Source organism: Anarhichas minor, unplaced genomic scaffold (assembly GCF_050575085.1).
Source record: "Anarhichas minor isolate MPS153535 unplaced genomic scaffold, ASM5057508v1 ptg000043l, whole genome shotgun sequence".
In the NCBI taxonomy this organism is placed as follows: Eukaryota; Metazoa; Chordata; class Actinopteri; order Perciformes; family Anarhichadidae; genus Anarhichas; species Anarhichas minor.
In genome coordinates this window covers 4,472,859-4,496,753 of record NW_027466489.1, presented here as the reverse complement: position 1 = coordinate 4,496,753, position 23,895 = coordinate 4,472,859, and positions in this window count along the sequence as shown.

Here is a 23,895-nt window from a genome sequence, read left to right as displayed (position 1 = left end):
AAATATGGATCCAATATGGATTCCTCGGATCCCGGGCTGGATTTTACTGTTTTACCAAAACCGTTCAATGACGGCATAAAATATAGAGCTTTACAAATGTCTTGTAAGTTGGAAACGAACCAAAAAAAGAGTCAGAGTTATGCACCCCTGCCATGGGTAAAATAATATGGATTCCATATGTCAAAAGTTCCTCCAAATTAAGTCAAAATGTTTCTCATGGAAACAGAGGAATAGGGAAAGTTTCATAGATGAATAATATTTCTCTGTAAGCCCTTGAACATTTCTGTTTCTGCATCTGTACAATGTCACAGCTACAATTTTTCATGACAACTATCAAGTCCCAAAGTATCTGCTCTGATGACAGAAACTTCCCACGACCCTGCATCCAATACTCTCTTCCTCTTTCCCCTCTGAGGTCCTCCTTCCTTCTCTTTAGAACATTAGGAAAGTCTCTTTTTCTATCTTGGCATTAGCTCTTTCTTGTCTCTGGCAGCAGTTGCTCAGCTTTAATGGGGATCTGGATAATATTGTGGAAAACTATAATGTCACTTGGAGCACATCCACTTTGCTCAAGACATTAGATGAAAGTTGTAACATGTTGAGAGATCTGCACAGCAAGAATTTACACTTCAACCTCCCATGTCTCTGAATTTGAGATGTTAGACCATTTACTGGCAGTCATGTCTTAATAGTGGAAAAAAGCACTCAACCACTGCGGTAACAATGAAGCACAAGTGAAGGAGTCATGCATCTTTTAACAGCAGCGATGGGAACGATTGCCCTTATCATATAAAGATGATTGATTTTATTGAGATGGTAGATACAGGTAAACTAAACTCCTACTGTATCCAAAGATAGAGACAAAGAACAGAGGAACTGAGCTGGTATAACTAGTGAGTGGCTAGTTGGGAAGTGGGGCAAAGGTGAGCAGGTCTAGTGAGTGCAGAGCTAACGAGGGACAGGTGAAACTAATTGGGGCAGGGCAGACATTTAAAACTTACAGTAAAACACAGAGGCAGGAAGTGAAAGGATCTGAGAAGAGAGGTTAACAAAATAATGTTGAGTGTATCTGATGGTCTCAAATTAGATCAATGACCTAAGTTCCCTCACAGTAAACAAAGTAGATTGTTAATGTGTTTAGTACTCTATTCCAGCTACTCTTAGATAATAGGCCCTTTTCACAGCAGACATTTCGACATGTCTATGGAGGGTGAACACAGTTGTAAATAATTGCTTTAATTATGGGCCGTTTTCATTTAGGTTGACCAGGGTCCTGGTATTTTGCATCCTGGCTCACTGGAATGGCTGTGACACTAAATAGAATGGGATATTAATACATTTGATCAATTGCACTTGTGTTTTATCTGCTATGACATTTCAAAATGGCTGCTGTGAAAAGGTCTTATGGCTTTGTCTCATTTAATGTCTGAATTTAACCTTCATGCTGTTGACCATGCCATTGCTGTTTTGCCATTTTATTGTTTTGCCATTGCTTTGCACGCTATTTGCTTCATGGTTATTGCTGGACTCTCGTCCTTTTTCTCTCTGATCTGCCTTTCTTATCTCCCACTTCAAACAAAAGTCACTCCCCCACAAAAAAAACATTGTCTAACAGCCGCTAAAGATGCTCCTGCTGCTTTCAACTCACTTTTAGCTTCTCCCCCTCCCTTTCGCTGTCAATGCACGGAATACAGATTATCAGCAGAGCATCCCTTTGTTGTTGCATAGAGGGAATGGGGGTATTTGAGTTAGATCTCCTGGATAACATTCGGAGCACCCAGATTTCATTTCACGCAAGGCTCTTTCATGCTGACAGAGTTGCTCATACCGGGATGCTGATTATTATTATTGTTGTGGATGTTAGAGAGGGAAGCCTCAAACTCATCAACTTCAGTGTGATACTCTTAAAGAAAGCTTGCAATGTGGTGACAAAACAAACGTGTGAATGTAGTTCATGTAGTTCATGTTTTTTTTTTTCTCAAGCTCCCAAGCTGTCTGCCTTTTCATCTGTTTGCTTTACTGGAGGGCGAACTGGGAAAGCAGACTCCTGCAGACAGACAGCTCAGTGATGTTGTTGCTTTTTATGGCACGATGGACTAGCCTTATCTGAGGCCATTCTGGCCAAGCTGACAGACTGAAGGGGGAGATGTGATCTGGCTTTTTGTTTTGATCTCCTCCGACTTCTTATCTCCGAGTGAGTTGGGTGGAATCCAGCCGCAGACGTAGCGTCCAGAGAGGAGACGACACGCTATGGTTACAGGTTATCATCTCTGCTCAGACACATCCGACCCACCTTGGCACCAGCCCTTGCATTTGCCGTCATGGTTACCTCTCCAAACTGTTCCACGCTAAAGCATTTTGATCTGTTTAGCCATTTTGTTTACTGTTGATTGTTTGGATTGTAACTGCCTTTCTATTTTCTTTTAGTGGCACATAGTTCTCAGCGTTCAGAGGAATAGTTTGACATTTTGGAAAATAAGCCTTATTTACTTTGTTGCTGAGAATTACATGAGATGAGAATATCCGTAATGACTCTCATGTTTGTACAGTAAATAAAAAGTCACAGCCAGCAGCCAGTTAGCTTAGCTTAACATAAAAACTGGAAACATGGGGAAACAGCTATCCTAGGGCTGTCCAAAGAGAACAGAATCCACCTACTGGCACTAATTAACACAATTAGCACATTAAATGTTGCTTGTTTAAGTCGTGAAAAAACAAATCCTTCGGTAAATCACAGGGAGGTATTTACACAATGATCTTTAATTGTATTGGCCAGTCAGGTGGCACAGTCCACTGTCAGCCATGTGAATATAAAGTAAACACAATGAGAAGGTCGCCACATGAGGCAGAAACAAATATTTTGGTTAAATAATACATCACCTGGAGAGTGACTGTGAGGTATGATGGCCCACATCACCAGCCTCACATTGCATAAACCAATAACTCTCACCTCCATGTGTAAACCTTCTTAAAGCAATATTTACAACATCTGAACTATATCTCCAAATGAGGATAGTTTATTTTGGATTAAAGAGTGTTGACTAGGCTTCCTGTCAGAGATGCTGTCATACATGAGAAGATTGTTTACAAGAGCAGAGGAGGCTCTTCAGAGCTATATACGGCATCTGTCTTCAGATAACACTATTAATAGACCACATTATTACATCTTCTGTATCTTCTTGTTAGAATAAGTAGTGGGCCTTTGGGTGCCTGGTACAACTGATAACATAATGCACCCTAATAAAACAGGATAGGACTTAAAAGAGAAAGTGTCAGACTACACTTTATGTAGTCTAGTTCAAGGAATGCCCATATTTCACTTATTTCAACTTTCCCAGAGGAGACCTTTAGGGTCATGTCTCAAAGTGGAGAAGATATTTATCCATCCCTGAAAACAGAGGTCATCCATCAGGGCATGCCTCAATGAGGAGCAAAAACAAAACAGTTCGTAGCAATCCAGAATTAGCTCATACACTGTGAAGCATATCACTTCACTTCAAAACAAAACCAGGATCAGAGTGTGAGATTGGGCTGAGTGTCTTGCCAGACTCAGAGCTTTTCCATCTTTGGTCCACAAATGAGTTTCATAGACAAGTCATCACACTCATAACACATGCATTACCAATACAACTGATTTATTCCCATGAGGAGGGTTCTCATAAATTGCTTGTTAAATCCTCCTTTATTTTCTCTAAGATTGATGTGCCCTGACATGAAGAATCTCTCTGTTTCATTTTTCATTTACCTTATTTTGTATAAGGCCACTGTGGAGATAGTTCTTCTGTTTGTTTATACCAAGACTCTTCAGGACACCTCTTGTGCCACTGCAAGATGACGCTTCTTGACTCTCCCTCAGTGAGGGTTACAGGTCAAAAATGAGTTAGAGTGAAAGTATCATTCAGGGATTGTCAATATGATCAAGTGTTTTCTATTGTATTCGCCTGCCATTTTTATCCACCCACAAATGCAGGTATGTTGTTTCATCCCCATTCATCTGAAGAGATAAACCAAGCTTGCCCTGACCTTTGAGACATTGACAGGATTGAGTCAGAAGGCTGGTAGAAAGAGGAGGTATACAAGTTCAGTCTGAGTAGAAACCTACTACACTGCCATAGCACACGAGGAGAGATTGTGTTACATGCAGGGATGAGCAACAGAAGTGTCCTCCTCTTAGAAGTGGCGATGTCCTGCTCTCTTTCTCCGGGGCATTCCACATACACCAGGTCCAGGGAGCGGCCCACGTCAGACGATCCTCTTTCTGCTTCATACACCGCCGACAGAGCTGTCGTCAGAGGGATTTACCAGCGGTGTCTGTGAAACCTGAGAGTTGCTGGACAGGCTTCACACTGGGGGGCAAGAGGTGAGGGAGGGATGGGTTTGTACTGTTGAAGAGGTAATGCACACCTCAAGTAGTAGGGCAACCGTGGCTTGGTGGCTTGCCACAGGGCTGCCTGAGTGTGAGGAAAGCCAACTCGCCGCCCATAAGAGGATCAAATTTCCTCACAACTTGTTGCCCGATGCTATATAAACTCTGGCATGCGGCGTTGACACCCGATCTGGACTAAAAGGGCCGCTTCTCTGCACCCACTGTGTCCCCTGCTCTTTCAAGTCCACTGACCCCCCCACCCCACCCCCACTGCCCAACCCACTGGCATGGTCACCCTTTCTGGGGCCCCCAGTGGACCTCCACCACACTGCTCTCACTCAATCTCAGTCATCACTGCTCTGCTAATGAGGGTCTCAGGGGACAGTCTGCCCCAACTAAAGGGACACTGTGCGAGCAGGGAGTTCCCTCTAGCTACTGAGGGAACCTCCCTCGTCCACTTTAATGTGTCCCCGATGTGTGACAGCCGTCCATCTGCCTGCCAAAACACTCCAAATGTGAACCGAGACGTGATGTCTTGATAGGCCCACACACAATCACACAAGCTGAATGTTGCTCTGAAATGGAGATTTAAAGGGGCACTCCATCAATTCTACACAACAAGATCAGTTTACTCGTCATGGGGAGTACTACCCAACATGTGACAACAGTTATTCAATGTTTTCTGATGCTCATAAAGAAAAATATAAAAATCTGAAAAATTAAAAAAAAAACTGATGATGTCATTACAGTTACCTCAGCTCAGGCTTGGTGTCTACTTTTGAACAAAAAGCCTGTGTGACCAATTTTGCATGTGTATTTCGAAAAATATTTAGTCAAGTCAGGATATATTCACATCCGCTGCGTCTGTGACTTGCAAATCCCTTAATTTATGGAAGTGCAATTCTAAATCACCAGCGTATCCTTTTAAAGTGTTGGCCTGACACAATCTAGACCTCATCAATACATTAGTGGTAATGTTTAATATAAAATGCCAATTTCTCTGTTTACTTCTATGCATTCATATGATATCATGCATTCATTGCATTATGGAATTTTTCAATACAGTTGCACTAATGTTGTTCTCTTTGTATTTGGTTTATGGCTTACACAAAAGCTTATTTTGGGTTTGATCCAAACATTAAACGTACACTGATTGAGTTTTGTGATTGGGCACCTTGATAGTTGCTGATAAGCATGTCACCAGAGTAAATTGACAACTGTTATTCACGAAAACCGTGAAGGATGTTCATCTTTATAATCTTGCAAACATATAGTAAATATAGTAAATATGAATATGTCACTTGTGCAAACAAGCACCTGCATTAACCAAAGCCATTACAAACCATGATCGCCATTAATCAATAAACAACTCAAGGTTGGCCGTACCACGAGCACTGAATGCAGTAATGAGTGCTACAATCATCAATTATTCAATTTTATTGAGTGGGATCTTTAAGGAGAGTTTTCTACTCTCCTTACATCAGAGACCTGGTGAGCTGGCAGCTTCTGAGAGATGTGCACAGTCTGACATGGTTGACTGAGTGGTGGAGAGATTGAACATGAAGTGGGAAAAGAGGAACAATAAATGGCCTAATCCTGGAATAAATCCAGATGTGCTACACACCAGCAATGCCTGTCTCTACATACAAAGAAGTCATTTAATGAACAAGAGAGTCTACGTATGTGGAAGACATGTTTTTCTGTGCTTGCACCAATAATTGATTTGTAGTTTAGGAATTCAAAAAAGCAGCGGAAATTAAAGGTTTTGGAGAACTCCTGTGAGTACACAGGCTGAAAATGAACTCATCTGATGTGACATAGCAATTCACGTTGTTTTCTTCTAATTGTTCAACAGCAACTTTAGTTTTGAACCACACTGATATAAGCTGCATAGGCCTCTGGTTGTTGTGTCAGTGTCAGCTTGAACAATCCTGCCTGTGACCTCCAAGATGCCTTAAGCTCTATGGAGAGTCACTTCAGATGGGGATTAGGACCGGGTGTAGAAGAAGAATTCAGCAACAGGAGACAGCTCTTTTGTTTCAGCGAGCTGGGAAATGGAAAACGACCACATATTTCTGCAAAAGCTGCAAAGAAGCAGAACAAGTGGAAAAAGAGAGAGATTAAAACACCAGAGGGCCCCTCTTTCTTCTCTCGGGATGTTGTTTATATTGTTGACAGGCCTTTTAACCTCCCTAAGCTCATTCTGTGAGGTCTCTTTGGGAGCTCACTTTGCGTTTGTAGCCCGTAGTCTCCATTCAGCCTGTATCCAGTCAAGCAGCTGCATTATTTATGAGCGCTGCGGCTGTTATTCTGACTCCCTTATTGAGATTGTTGGTACCTCATCATGGAACAAAAATAATGAGGGGACAATAAATTGAAGTGCTGTCAGCAGCCACTTGAGTGAACAACATGTCAGGTTCTCTTCCCCAGATCCTGATGACATCAGACTTCTCTGCGTGTAATGTGTTTTCGTTTTGGACAGGTCCAACAGATTGGCCTCAAGGCCCATTTCACACTGGATAAGTTTCCATTTCAAGCCCCAGCCCAACCCCCACCTCCTGTATCTGAGTGATGAGGTTGGGTAAAATCCTCAGAAAGTCTTTTTTTAAATCTTTCGTCATGGGTTTAAAAGCAATGTGACAAAAGTTTGCTTTGAGGGCATACATTATGTCGGGTCAGGCCAAAAACAGACTCTAATCCAATTGTTTGAAATGGATTGTGAATCACAGTGTTGTGCTGAAATGTTGGATAAACAGGGAAAAGATGCAGTCTCATGCTAAGCCTTCATTGCGTGCATGTAAACTGGTAACAATATTCATCAGACCACCTACGTACAGTGCAGTACATTCCTGTCTTCTCTCATCAATGCGCTTTCTGTCTCCCACACTGTATATACACAGGTAAACAAACCCGTTCATGCACATGCCTAAAGATGCACATTGCAAACATTAGAGAACAAACACACACAAGCAAACACCTGCCTAGATGTGCAGACGGACTTAAAACGTACTGAACATTTCTCATAAGGGAAGTGTTTTAAGTAGACAGCTGTACATGTATAAGCCATGAGCTCCTCATCAGAGTGTTCTTCCAGATGTGAACACAAATCAGTCACTCAGAGCGGCCCCACTCTCCATCTCCTCACGCAAGCACACAACAAAATGGATGTTTGTACCAAGGGAAATCATAACAGGAAAGGACCAAAGCGGGAGCATTATCCCAGCCGATGGAAAGTTCCAGCATCTCAGACACCTCATTACCATCTGTCCATGTAGCATACATGACAGAGAATCAGCACACGCAACCAGTCATCTGACCGCATGGTAGCAGCAATGACATGTCCGCAATACCCAAAAATGCACACACGTTTCAAAGCATTTCCGTATGATGAAGTACATAAGAATAATCGGTGTAATAATCAACAAGCTCTTTGTCCTGTTACTGAATCAGAATTAACTCTTGTCCCGTAACACCTCATCACAATAAACTTCCAGTCACACTACATTAGCCGTAGCTCAATGAGGCCAGTTTTGGGAGTAAAACCACTCTTGCTCTGACCCTTTGACTCCAGTTCAAGCATCCCTCACATTTTCTCACTTGCATGCTAACGGACCAGAACGTGATATAAAACGCTCAACTCTGAGATAGAAGAGGCATGTGTTTCTCACATCTGATGTGGTTATCTGCATCCCTGATATCTAGTCTAAGATGAGCATAGCAGTTTTTCTTTATTCCCAAAACACATTTTGCCACATTCAAATCTCTTCTGTGTGTTTGATTAGCAACTGAACACGGATGACACAAGCTGTGCTGCCAAATAGTTGCTCAAACCTACAGATTTCTATTTTAACTTAGTTGAGATTAAAGTTTTGAAACATACTAAATGTGTTGGGTTGAATTTTGGGGAAATTTTACACAATGCATCTACAATGTCTGAAAGGTGCAGCCATAAAAACATGGAGTATGGGGTTGGAATAGCTCATTCAGTGTAAACATCATATAGCAGCACCACTTGATACACAGAGTAATACTGTGTCTGTAAGACAGATATTCTTGTCCTTATCGGGTCTTCCTAATAAGGGAAAACTGTAAGTTAAGGGTTAATTTGTACTGTTTGAACCATTTACTGGCAGTGTGTAAACTGGAGCTCTTCAGCAGTTTATCGTCTTTTGGCATAAAAGTCACTTAGTTGAAACTACCTCTGTTGTATTTTGATCGCCGTCAGTCTCAAGGAAGTAATAACTGAGTGGGCCCATTTCTCATTAGCAGTGGTTTTGCTCTGGGGCTGACTGTGGTGCTGCCTGCAGGAGCTTGGTAACAAGCATGAGGACCCTCTTAGTCCAGCTCTCCAGCAGAGTGGCATGTGGATGACTTTGCCACAAAAACTCGAGGGGTTCTGCTGGCCAGCCTGCCTTCATTAGCGGAGTTAACCTTCAAAATGTACCGTTGCATCCTGCTCTGCCCTCGGGTCTGTTATGGCTGAGAGGAAGTTGGAGTAAGACTTGTGTCAAATATACTGTCAACGCGCTAAACAGGAACAGCTTGGACACAGCCAAGTGGCAGTCAAGAGTCCCGCTGGGCAGGGAAAAGTTTGCTAAATACCACAGGAAGTGTCGTGCTTGTCTTTGAAATAAAACTGCCTCCTGTCTGCAAGAAAATGTTTTAGTTCCAAGCTAAACTTTTATCTGATAGCATGCCACTGGTGAACTAACAGAATGAGGATCAAACATGTACACCAGTGGCTATAAGACACTGTAGCCCAACTTCACCACTGAGTGAATGGTAGTATTTATGGGACATCTATGTAAGGTAATGTACCAGCACTCTCTGATCATGGTTTCACGATGCAATTTTTGGATTAGCGGTCACTGGATCCAAAGACCATTTGCAATGTGGCATGGACGATATCACTACATGAAAGAGGAAAATAGCTGATATGTATTAAGTATACACAGTAATCATGATACCCACCCTCCATCTTGCACTGGTTTACCTTTCTCTGGAGACCAGACTCTTGCTCTGAAATACGGGAAGTATTATATGACCTGAAACTAACTCAAAGAATCTGTGGAATTTTTCAAAATGGATATATATTGATGTCAAATGATAGGGGCTGGTCTGAATCAGTCTTTTGGAGTCTAAATCCATTAAATGCAAAGAAGACCAGCTCTGAATAAAAGTCCTGTCTCATCACACAATGCTCTTACTCACATTTACCCCAGATCCCTTTTATATTAATGTCCACACTGCTTTTATTTCAAAGCCACGTCTTTGACTTTGAGATGAGTCTGAACTCATCTGGACAAACTTAAATAGAAAAGGAAGTGAGACCTAAGGCGAGGCCGGCTCACCCAGGTGTCACACTTTTGTGTCCTTAATTTCCTCTGCAGAGCACCTTTGTGCTCCGTGTGAGGCCTGTTTCACGCCTCCCCCTCTGCTGGCTGGATGCCTGATGAGGTCCAGATGTGGTCCAGATGAGGCCCCTGTCCGATGCACGGACCTGAGAGGAGCTGTAGACTCCATCAAACTGCCATAGGTTCTGCTCAGTTTGATTTCTGACATGGATTCAGTGCTTGTGCTTCATTTGGTTGTGCCCAAACATGATAAGCTACTACATGATTAACTTGGCCTATTCTATTTTAAAAGGGTCATATGAACCTTTTGTATTCAGTCTAAACCCTTTTGTAATTTTAATAAATCCACGAATTTTCATAAAATTGTCATATAAATGCACTCTCAGGCACTTTGGATGGAATATCTCTACTCTGTTTGCACATACTCTGTCAGTGTGAGATTTGATGATTAATGCTGTTTTCTGCTTTGGTACAAAAAACAAACAAACAGTGCATGCAAATTACTCAAATGAGATACAACTTTTTTCAAAAGTTTGCTGGCCATGGGGTCATAGATTCAATGTCAGAACCATTTTTGTAATTAATTACTGCAATATTTCTGCATATTAACTGGGCAGCTTCATTTTTCAAAGTACCTCTTTAATGTTCATGCTTATTTAGGACTAATCAATTAGACAGATGTATTTGAAAGAAATAATTTGGCTTGTGTAAGTGGAGCATGTCTAGATTGTTGTGTGTTTATTTGCTGGTAATGTTAGCTTTCAGCCCCTCAGACACAAGCAACAGTACTGATCCATAAACCCAATAACGATGTTTAGCCATTTAATTCATGTAATAAATCAAATAAAAGTACTGTTACACTTGGTGTTTGACAGTTTCTGCGTTCCCATTTCCACTGACACGTAATGCCATGACGGAGAGACAGTGTGCTTGAGTGTGTTCATGTATATACCAGAGAGGACTGGTTGTGATGTTACTGTAGTATTAGTAAACTGTGACTGTGGTACAGTGCAGGCAGTGCAGGCTCCCCATAGCAACAGCTGCATGATGTCAGATGTTGAGCAGAGATTGGACAGATGTGGTGATTTGAAGTGCGCAGGAGATTAAGCATGCAGTCTACAGAGAAATCAGAAATGTTAAGCGAGTGCACAGCGGGACAGCGATATAATTTGGGTGCTTCGTTTTTTAACTTGATAGGAAGATAAAGGATATGAACAAAATAATTTGAAAAATATGAATTGGAGCTCTGGTCACAGTTTCAGACAATACATGACTTATTTATATGGAATTCAGTTATTTTACTTTTTCGGCAAATTTTTTGATTTGCCTCATTACCAACCTGTGACATTAGTTATGCTTCTTATCCGTCAGTAAACCTTTACAGGAAATAACCATGTGTCTCTTTTGTTTCTTTTGTTTCACCACAGGTCACAGGTTGTGTCAGACATGCTTAAAGTTCACTTCCAGGCCATGTGAGTTCTTGCAGGCTCAGTCCTCAGCATCAAACTCCATGGACAGTCTCTGGAACAGGATTAGATACACAGAGATATGCTTAATTGCCCACAATTCCGGTCTGCTAATGTGTCTCAAGCTATTGCGTCAGCGAAATGGATCCCATGACAAAAATACGTTTTACAGACTTGAGGATTATCCAGTGCTGCATGGAGAAATGCAGCCTGATTTATCCAATTATCTTTTGTGTGTTGACATATTTCTCATAAGACTCAAGTGAAAGCAGTGGGACAAAGAGACTGTAGCAGTTTGTTTTATTTGTGTCTTTACATGCAAATGTAAAAAAAAAAAAAAAAACTAAGAACAAAACATAAAGAGTTGAGTCATTTGAACCTCTAATTTACACATTTTCTTATTCCACTCTAGTGACAGCTACATATCTGTGTTTTCTGCTGACATCCCCAAAAACTGTAATAGAGCTGAATGGATCCTAATGATGGTGATTAAACCACTGAAAAGTTCCATTTGAATGACTCAACAGCAGTGTGTCTTTCTAGAGACAATGCCCCGTTACTCTGCATAAACCGCAAACCACACTGAGCAGTTTTCATTGAAAACATTTTCCCAGTGAAAACTGTCAAATATAAGTAAAGCCACGGTAGAGTAAATAGTGAGTAGACACAGTTGAAACAGCTGACAAAGCACAAAATAATTAACAATGGGACTAAGAAAGAAGAAAGGAAGTAGACTGAGTAGAAACTAGCAGTGTAGTTTGAGAAATGTGTTTTTGTTTCCATCCCAGTGATGGACAGTTACCTTACAACCTTACCTTGGGTAAAAGGCATTAGGTCTTTCCACTCGTCTTTGAAGTGAAAGCAATGGGGCAAACATGAAATACAGTGCTGAGCATCAAATGTCAATGTCCACATAAATGTATGCCTGATGGGCATCAAGGCAAGCTGTTGTTTCAAATTCAATTGAAGGCTACATAATCATGTATTTTGCCATTACTGGCTGTCCAACGCTTATCATCTATATGCTTAGCTCACACACAGAGGAGGGGTTTTATTTTGTGCACAGAAATCTCAGTAAGCTTAGAAAAATATATGTAAAGTTAAGTAAATGTAAAGACAAACGATAATGAAAATGTGACCTGGTAGGTCAGGTAACATCCTCTGAAGATTTGTGGTGATTAGAGTACCTAGAACAAGACTGAAAATGTGTTCTTATTATTAAATTATGAATAAAACAAATTTACCTTTAATAAAAAAACATACATGAAAAAATGAATGAGAGGGTTAAAAAAAAAAAAGCTCTTTTTTTTACGTAAAGTCATTAAGTGCAAGCAGCCTGTTAAACATACGACTAAGTCCTTTAGTCACAACGTGGCGTTGTAGTTTTTAAAATGTTAAATGAGACTGTTCTTTGTTTAAATCATGGCACATTTGGTGACACTTCTTTGGCCTTACATTGTTGTGTTTGGCACCTGATGCACAGAGCCACAGAAACGTAATACTGTGTTGATCTTTTATTTTACCCGAGAAAAAGAAAATTGACTGTTTCCTGTAGGCCAAAAAAAAAGGTGAAAATTGTATGAGCCATTGTATTAACAGTTTGCAGAGGCTCCATTTAAAGATATATTACATTACAGCTAATATATCAACCACATACCTTATTACCCAGCACCTCAAAGCGGGTAAGAAAGCTGCCTTTTCCACTTTTCAATCAGAGGTTCTGAAATCTTATCAGCACCTATAGTATCATGTAGTCCACCTTTATCAGCATAGTCTCCAATATCAAAGCTTTGGTAATGATTGAACACCCAGAGAATCCAGGTAGATTTCTAAAGCAGAGGAGGAGAGAGACAAAAAGTACTGATAATTAATGGTTGTCACGGGATACGGTGTGGATGCAGAACGATTACAGATGACATATAAATTGCTGTGTAATTTCAGATGCTATGGGCGTTTTTCAGTTGGAGCAGGTCTCTTCTTGTACCGTCTGACAGATGATATTCAAATGGCAGTCGAGGCCAGAGGGATAGCATGCCATTGTTGAACCATTTGATATGCCAAGGACATATAATGGTCCGGGCCACATGCAGAACAGCAGATCAAACACCTTCTAGGATTTCAGGAGAACGCAGTGTAACACAAAACAAGTTTAACACAAAACAACATTTGTAGAACGTAAACTATCTTACCCTCCATTGACTGCATTAACAAACTTGCACAGTTGGTGGATTTGACATAATCCCGTTTGAGGGCATTCATGGTCACTGATTAGTCAAATATGCCCACACGCTTTCTACTAGAGAGCCTCATCAAGTTTCCTTCTTTGATTTATGTCTGAACAGCTGCAGTGGCGGCACGCACACCAGCCAGGCCTGACACAAACGCAACACAAAGGTGCGCCTGTAACACAATCTCCTCTGTCCCTCAGCTACTCCAGATACAGTTTGATGATCTATGAAGGTGCTTAGGTTCACGTCAAAGAGAAGACATGCGAGGCACTGGGAGTCTTAGCTTGTTGGAGGTGATCCAAGGCAAAGTACTGATAATCTCTGTGTTCCTGGAGCATGAGCCCCAAACAGCACACCATGACTATCACAACATTTTGATCAATGGTCAGAGAAACATGATGGCATAGCTGAGCAGAATCGAACAAATCCATGAATTGAGGACAGATCACATGTGATGTGACCTTAATTTAAACCATAACACAAATTTAAACTCGTTGACAGATCACGTGGGGAAAGTATTTGATTTTAAGAGCGAAAGTCATTGAATGCACACATATGTACAGATTGTGCGAGACTGCAGGTATGAGTAGATCAGAGTATCAGTGGATTAGTACAGCAACAAATAGCATTGTATCAATATCAGGGGAGAAATGTGTAGTACATCTTACAAAATTAAAAAAAACATGTATTTGTCCATATTTTACTAGTACTGTTAACAGGACAAAAATAGTCAGCAAAGCTCTAAGAGGCTGTAACTTAGGCAAAGCACTGCTTTGTGATAACTTCAACATGACAACATGCCGACAATGACAATGTTGACATGTTGATGTATAATGGTTGTGTTGACCATGCACACCATGTTAGTTTTAATGTGTAAGTACGCCGACATTTGCTAATTTGCACGAAATACAAAGTACAGTTGAGGCTGTTGGCAATGTCATTTGTAAATCCATGTATTTGGTCATATGGGAAAATATCAATTTTGACCTGATACTGACGCTAGATTAAAACTCATTAAATCCCCAAAGTCATTCAAATTCATCCTGAGGGAGATGTGAATGTATGTCCAAAACGTCATGGCATCCCACACAATGTTGAGATATTTCACTCTAAACCACAAATAACTTCATGTTGGCACTATAGGAAACGTCAGAGGATTACCAAAGGCATTAGGATTCATCCTCTGGATTTCATTGCAATCCATCCAATCGTTAAACTATTTCTGGACCAACAGACCAACGTTTCAATAACAGTTTCAACACAAGGCCAGACCAGATGTTTCATTTTAAGGTTTCTATGTGATACAGGCATCCTATTAAATAACTGCAATTCTATAAATCTTTCAATGTCCTAACACGCACAGATGAAGAGTAATCACACATTTAAATTGAATCATACTGCAATCATTGTGGTCCAGATTTGAACATTCATAACAGATTCTCATGCGTGATATAGTGGATGTAGCTTAGGTTTTACAGTTTACTGGAATATGTATCTTAGTGTGTGCATGAAATCGACATAAAGGCAGCTACATGGGATCAGATCGAGATGTACTCTAGTGATAGATTTGTACGAGGCATCAACCAACAATTCATAAAGCACATTTAAAGCAAAAATCTCTTCATAACCCTGACGTACTTGACTGCTTACTTTGACATCAGGTCTGTGGGCTACTTTGATAGAGATTTGATGTGAAAATTTGCATCAGTAATTTCTGTTCCATGGTTATGCTTATAGAGACCAGAGCAGGAGAAAAGGGGAAATCTCCTCATCACCCCTGTGAAGCCATCAGTCTGGCCCTGCTAACAGTAATCAACTGTTGAGGGGCTGTTAGCCCTGATAGGACCACCCAATCTGATCTGTGATTGAGGGTGGGCTGTGTCATGTTGACGTACAGCCCCTCCTGTTTGGATGATAGTTGGTAGACTTGGTTCTTTAATGCACCAGCTCTACAGACGCACAGTCTTTCATTTCTGCTTCGTGAGATTTCAAAGAGAAAAGATGCACCAATGTGACGAGCAGAAGAGAGATTAAAAGAGTGGAGGAATAAGCGGCAAGAGTCATGGTGTTGACACTAATTAGGGAGTGAAGGAACTTCGAACTGTAAAAAAGACCAGACAAAAAAAAGTCTGGGATTTCAAAGGTAAGAATCTGAGATCAGATGCAACGGGGCAGAAACAGCTTGAAAGATGCTCTCAGAACAGTTATAGATTCGCATGCCGGGTGTTCTGAACGAAGATATTCAAAGACAGAGAGAAGGCCTAACAAGAAGTGACGGAGATGCCTCAAGTGTGCAGTGAGTGTGTATCACAATAAACAATCTGAAGTGGTTACGGTGATGTTTTTTAATACCGTTTCAACGGATAAATCAAAAAACATGAGCCAAGAATATAGTTTCAAACGAAGATCAAGGAAGCAGTCAGACTGTGTATAAATATACTAGTTTTCCGCCGTCTGATTATGTAACAATAAAAGAGATAGTCCCTTTATTTTCTTTGATACTTAGACAGTATTTTGGCAAGTGAAACATATTTGGTTACATAAGAAAGGTAAAATACACAAAACAATACTCAAATAGGACCAGATGCACAAACACACTATTGCAAACACATATACACATTTAAGAGACATACAAGTACAAACACACCTGCAGACACAAACACACAACACTGAAACTGCTAAGAAGATAATTAGAGAATATTATTATTGGAATGATTTATTGACATTTTCCCTCCCCTCATTTAATTAATTGTATTTATTTACTCATTCATACACTTTTCTTCCTTTCTATCAACAGTCCTTTTGTTTGTTTCTATCACTACTGCAGCCACAAATATTATCAATGACTCAAATACTTTTATGCCCAGACTGAGTCCACTCAGCTGCTTCCCTACAACAATTATTCACCACACATCTTCTTCTCCATGCACATCTACAGTTAATCTCTCTATTTAAATATTCTGTATACACTCAAGTCTGCCATTCCTGTCTTTGTTATTGCAAATACATTATGTATTAAAAACATGTTATGATCAGTGAGTGAGGACCCAAATGCAGGACACTGACAAGAGGCAGGTTAGATAAGAAGGTTTATTTGGTTGTGGATGGCAGACGGTTAGGCTGCATGTGTGCAAGCAGGAAAGCGGGCAGATGATTCTGAGACACAGGAGAAAAGAACAGTTAAATTCACCAGGCAATGCGGGGAAAACACTAAAACTACTGAGGCCAGAAGGATAAACTGCTAGCTGAAACAACAACAATAATAATCATCATCATAATGATAATACACTTTATTTTTAAAGCACTTTTCACACAAGAATTGCAGCACAAAGTGCTTTTCAATAAAGGAAGATATAGAATAAACATAACCAAAACCTTCAGTGGAGGTAATTTGAGATTTAAACAGTGGTCAGGGCCAGCAAAGCCTTCTCTGCTGGCCTAGACAGAATCACAAAGTTATAGCTATTTTATAATTTAATAATTTTTCATAAATACACTACTTGTATTCTAAATATTTGTTTTCCATTAGCTTATTATCTCATTGCATAGCTACTGTCTTCCTCTGTTGCCCTGCTTCCAGCGCTGCAAATAAATGTAAATTCTGAAAGCAGAAAGAGACGCTGATCTGGGGAGGACTGGAGGAAAGCCAGGGTCGAGACGCTGTAGAGTCGATGAGTAGATTGCTGACAGGTGTGTGCAGAGCAGAGAGAAGTGATAAGCTGATTGATGGCAGGTGTGTAGGTGGATTGGGCCCAGGTTGATGGCAGGACAGGAAGACACACTCACCCACACAGACAAGCCAGGGACATGGATGACAAGAGGAGTGAGCATGGCCACGGCACTGATAATGTACACCTCATTTACAATACTCTCATTGTGAATCAGTAATCACACCCTTTCTACCTTTGTCTAATGGCCTGAAAAACCTTGTTAGTGGATTTTGACTGTGATACAATCTTAAATGAGCGGGTAAATGCATAGTTCCCAGTAAAAGCATAATTCAACCAACAGGAAATTGCTGGTTCATTACAATCCCAAGGTGCATTTCATCAAAGAGCAATTGCCAGGATCATTTCTCTTCTGAACCTAAGATATTCTCCAGGAACGAGACCACTGCTAACATGCAGATGCGTCGACACACTTGAGGTTTAACAGGCTCCCATTAAGACACGCACATTTACAGCACTTCTCTCTTTGCTCTCACACCCACGCGGCATTCAGGGACCGGCTGTCCCAAGTGGCCGTGTTGTCGTCAGTTCACTCCTCTCCTGGGAGGTGAAAGTGTCTCAGATTGAGAGAGGCTCCGTGTGAGGCAGAGAAAGAGATGAGGCTGGTATGTAGATGAAATCATTTCAATCATAAAGCTAAGAAGGTGCAATTTAAATATTCTCAGAAAAAATAACCTTACATATGGAGGCATTTAGTTTGGTGCTTTACATCCTTGGCATGATGTAAAGTTTGAGGTCTGCATTCTGAAAGAGACACCATGATTTATGGCCTCCGCTTGTCACCCACTGGGCCTCAAGCACTTCATCTGAAGACAAATGAAAAGACCTCTGTTCCTTTCACATATAAAGGCTGACTTTGTTATAAAAATGGTGTTTCGTTCAGTTGCTTTTTTTTCCCCCTTCATGCACATATATAAACATTAAACTGATTTGATTTGCAAACTCCATTGCATACAGTAGATAAGCACAAATGGGGACTTACCTATCATGGTGAAAATCAAGAGAAGACAATAACATTTGCACGTTCCCCACCAGCTCTATCCATTCTCATTTGTTTAAGAGTGCAGGCAACATTACAGATTGCTATAATCCCTCAAAGCTGACAATCGTGATATGGCTGTTGATGTTGCCACTGTACTGGTTTGTGCCTCCAGGACAATGAATAATTTGTCATTTTCACTCCAGGAATTGGCTTCAACGCAGGTGATTGTGTTTCAACAATGCTGTGTATAAAAAAAAATGCAGCGAACGTTTTAAAGCCAAGAGCAGGAATGAAAATACCCTGCAGCCAGCTTAGAGTGGATCAAGTTGTAATGTCGGCTGAATGAGAAAAGGCAGCAACACTACGTCTTCATCTGTTTCCCAACACTGTGCTGATAGGTTTATCAGCTGAAGAAAACTAATGTAAACCTACTGCTGATGAAACTAGCCATGTGTTCTCCGGTTGCTTCCACAGAGGGAAGACGGAGTTGAGGAGAGCTTTTTGTTCGGGGGTTAAAAGCTGGTGTTGTGAGCACCTTTCAGCACCCTCTGATTCAGTGCACATTTACAGGGCCCCACTACACAGGTATTGCCCTGTAAGGTTTAAAAACATAGCAATGTTTCTGTCGTCAGAGGTCTACAACCAGGATCTCTGTTCCAGCTGTGACAATGCATACTTGGCATGTAAAACGTTCCTGATACCCTGAGAAATACGGCAGCAGCAAGAGATGATAATTCTCACTTGTAACTTTCCAGAAGTATTTAGAGGAGGCTCTTCTGCCGTCTTATCTTAAACTGTCAAGATGTTCCCTGCATAGTATTTGTCAGTGAGCAAAAGGTGGGCATATTGGATGGGCAGGGCATCTACATTTTACACTCCTGACTTACCAGATGTTGAACGCAAAAGAACACCAAGTGCTCCAACCAACTTTCAAGTGGCAATACATTGCAATATATCAGAAAAAGTCAGTTGAGGTTTTTGTCCTGAGAGAATTTGACCTGGATGGTCTGCTACTTTTTCAAGTCAATTCTCAAACAGCATAAAAAAAGGCAGAATAATACCAATAAACACAAGCGTAATCATGCTACAGAGCTAACAGCTGCCAGGTTGCAGTGATGCAGATTGATCCAACTGATTAACTGGATAAAGTAATGCAGGCAGGAGATGATAGATCGAAAGCAGCTAATATGCCATCAGAAGGGACTATTAGAGGTAACATTGTGTAAATGCACATTATAGCAGTAATGGCTGATTGCAAGGACGGTTATTTCCACTTCATGTGACTTGCAATAATAAACGGAGGCAGGGAATTGACCTGAAATGATGTTTCATCCATATGGCCCCTATGTGAAATTCATCAGACATATTCCCATGGGTTATTATTATTACTGGAAAATGTTAACAACATAACTGCCGGCTATTTCCACACCAAATGAAAAAAAAAAAAAAGAAGCCAAAATAATGACACAATTTCCCCCTGATAGAACAGCGTGCTACCTGGCCATGTCAGTAATTATAGACATTCCCTCCAGGTAATATTGACTCAGTATATTATTGTTTCTTCCCTCAGCCTTATGGTCGCTCAGCCCTTTGCTCACTCAACCTTATATTACATTAAAAATTAAGCAGGCCATTAATAATGTACAAGGATGAGTGCTTGAACTCCACAGCCGTGAGAAATTAGCTGGACAGAACCTGATTCTGAGAAAAGAAGTTGCTCACTCCAGTTAATCAATTAGTTTGGCAAGTTGTTATTTTTGATGTAGCTCTTTGGTTGCTTGAGCACCAAGCTGACTGGTAATTACCACACCAGAGTAATTAAACACTTCATGGTCCTGGTAGATGCAGTCTTCATCATTCTGGCATGTATGTATAGATAGAAAGTTACTCGCTTTTGTGGCGGGGTTTATGCTGCTCGCTTCGGGAGAATATAATGCTTCCTTATTATATTCATTTGACTATGGTGAAAAAAATCCTCCTGGTGCGCTCCCACACAACAATTAGTTTGAATGCCCATGTATCTAAAATATGTTTGTGTCTGGTGGAAGGGTAAATATGAGAACTGGTATAGGATAAACAGACGTGTGTGCAACGGCACCTAATCCCACTATACTATAGGCTTATACAGTATACAAACAAAGATGTTCTCATTAACTTGTCTTATTAGCTTATTATTATAAGCATTATTATTATTTTTCATCTAATATTTCAGTGCAACTATTGACCTGTGTGTTTTAAATTTTCAAATTAGCTAGCAGGGAAGGTGAAGCCAAAGAAGTTTGTGACATTACTCTTTAGTCACTGCTGGCCTTAGCAGTGCATTAGCTGCACCATGTAACTGAACAAAGCAAAACTAGCATTTAAAACCTACTTTAAGATTAAGTTTCCATATCAAATATAAAGTGCGGAAAGAGTGCCAGGTAAAGAGTCTTGGGTCTAAACTTTGTCAAGTGCATCAATTATTTGTCAGAAGATGATAATAATTCAAAGAGCATTCAAACCAGCTGCGAAGCTTCATGATGGACATAAAGCAGAACTTTCAACTTCATGGCAGCAGGGTTACAGTACGACTATAACAGTGTGAGTGGTTCAGATTTGCTTCATACATCTTTGACAGCTCTCATAGGGAATGTTTTTTCTCAGTGTGTTTACAAAATTCATAGTTGTAGCAATGTGCACGAGGGCTGCTTAGCTGTGAATCATCATAAGTCATCTGCGCGATAATTAAATGAGACAACTGTAAATTACACAAGGCCACAAAGTTTTTTTCAGTGTCAGAAAAGAATAGATGGAAACATTCCAGATGTCTGTTTTCTATATTAATATACTACTACCGCTGCTGTCATCTCTCCGTCAGTGCTGCAGTGCAGAACCATGACATCATATCCAAATGTTTTGAATGTATATAATGTTCTCAGTGACAGTCTGCCAGTGAAATTGGTTCTGCTACGAGCAATGGTCCAAACTCAATATAAGCTGTGCTCTGAAGTATGTCCCACACCTGACAATCACAAGGGCATTTTCAAGATGATGTAATAGATTAGCAATCAATAACAGACATCATTTTTCAACTTATACTTGAAAGGATAAGCCAGATGGTGGAAATTGCTCAGACAAGCATGATTTTCGTATGAGCCTGTGATGGTATATAGTCTCTATTGTGTGCATGGCTACACCACAAACACATGCTTCTCCTTGAGGGAGTCATTCTACATGGGATATGTTTTTTGATCGTTTGTCATAACGGACAAAGACGAGAGATGACCACACAGTCATCCAACATGTAAGCATATTGTACAATAATCTGTTTCATCTTTAATACTACATGGACTTTATTTCATGCAATCAGCTTCTTTAAGCTCCTTCTTTGAAAGGGAAAAAAATGGAAAAACGAGACGGTGTCTGGTGAACTGCCTGTCCGTTGGAGTTGATGTAAATGGATGTTAAAAAAAAAATCTCCAAAAGATATACACGTCGAATAAGATTCTTGATGTGTTTTCAACATTTAGAGCATCTTTGTCCATCTGCAGCAGCTTGTTGTCAGACCTCCATTAAAAGCAATCACATGATGCTTCTCCCTCCTCTTTTCGCCCTTGTGGACTGACAGCACATCTCAACATCTGAGAGTCCTGCTGACTGTGTTCTTCTTCTGTCTCGTCCCCAGACTGCCGCTAAGAGCCGTCCAGCTGAGATAATTGGCCCCCCTGTCCACCTTTTTCTGACATTCACGCTGCCTGCAAGCTCTGCCTCACACATGCAGGGGATACTAACACAGCACATTACACATTCATTTTCATCCCGCAGACTGTTAGGACTGGCTAATGACGACATCTGTCACTGGGAGCTGGCAGTGTCTTTGGGGTCTTGTGACAGAATGGAGAAAAGAGGTATGGAAATTAGTCCACATAGATTAACAGAAAATAGGCCGAGATTCCTCCTCCAAATGCCCCCCTTCTGCCATTTGGGTAAAAAAAAGGGAAATGCCAGCTTGTCCCTCACCCGCTGGCTTTTTTTGAGACGTCTACATAAATCAAAATTCTAAGATAATATTGTTGGCACTGTGTTACATGGTATTTTCTAGTATGTGGATGGTAGGCTAACCTTGGAGTCAGCAAACACTTTTCATTAACTAACAGCAGTTTGTGCTTTCACCAAGACTATAATCTGAAATTTGTATTTCATTCCAGTGTTTTTGACGTATCCACTAGGTCAGGGAAAGATGCATGGAGTCTAAGTCCATGTGAATCCTGGTTATAAATACTCTATTTATATGCAAATACACAGACAGTGTGCTGAAATCTGTTGCTCTGAAAATGTATTCATTTGATTGATGTCATATGACATACTGATCTACATGGAATACAAATATGTGATCAATTCACAAGCAGGATAGACCCAGATTAAGCAGTAATTTAAATGACCTCACATCTAAAATGTGATTAAACCTCAGGTTTCGTTTCAGCAAATGTGCCAGCAGTCCATTACTGAAACAATAATGGACAATATAATGGTTTTCCTTATTCATGACACTAAATGTGATCCCCTCTCGCCATTAAATTATTGCAGAATCTGGTCAATTCTGTTTTCTGTGTGTAAACAGAAGGCACGTCTTTTCATTAAAACAGCAACATTGGCTCATCTGATATAACCTGTGTAGTCTGAAGCATGTAAATGAGGATACATTATAAAGTTAATAGTGAAATTGTATGACTTTCTTTAGACTATTGGTAAAGTATAATAGTAAGAATCAAGATACATTAGATACATAAAAAAAGATGTCTCTAAGGAGCACAGACATGTAAACTTTGATGAACAGAACAAGTTTAAACTCAATAGCATAATGTTTCCACCTAAGGGAACGGTGTGATGCAGAGTTTTATAGCTTGTTGGCCAACTTAAAGAATGTGACAAGTTAAATTAAGAGAGATGGTCTCCTTGAATCATGACCACAGCAGGCTGGAGGTTTCACCTTTAATCCTTCCGTTTGTCCAGTTGTGCCCTAAAGACTTTCTGCTTGAACTAAATGTTGTAGTTGTTACTTCTGTTCCCTTCTAGACAGAGTTGAGCTAAAAGTACGACCCGTTTAATAGAAATATGGGTTACTGACGAAGATTTTTACAACTGAAAAGAGAATGCAATGGCATGTTGATGTGTCAGGCCTTCACTGCACATCTGAACCTGCAGATAATCAATGTGGTTTTGTTTATTGTGCTTCCCTTTGTTTTGTTGCCAAGCCACAGAACAAGATCAACACTACATTGTGAGGCTTTATTACCATGTTCCCCTGTATCCTCAGACATAGAGACTCCATATGTGGTTAGTCACTTTGAAAATAATTACTCACCTTTTTGCCATTTCATCCACTGCTGGTTAAAGAAAGACCAGGTTGTGGGGGGGATGACAGCAAAAAAAAAAAAAAGGGGGGGGGTGACAGCAAAAATCTAGCTACCCGTTGATAAAGATAAGTCCAAATTTCCTCATTTGGTTATTTTCCAAAAGTAAAAACACACAATAGGAGACATAATTGCTCTTGCACTGATGAAAGGGTTGGCTCCCTGTTCTCCAGTGTTGAGTGTTTCTGCTGTTTGTCAGTGACTGCAGCTCCTCAGGCTCCCCTGTGTTCTTGTTACTGCTCTCAAAGGAGCTAGTTATGTCAGCACACTAAACCCACGCAATCCTCTACACTCATTGAACCACAGCCATAGAGCGGGTGAGGGCTGGTTCCTTCATATCAGTAAAGGTCAGAGGAAAGGCTTCATGTTGAAACTGCT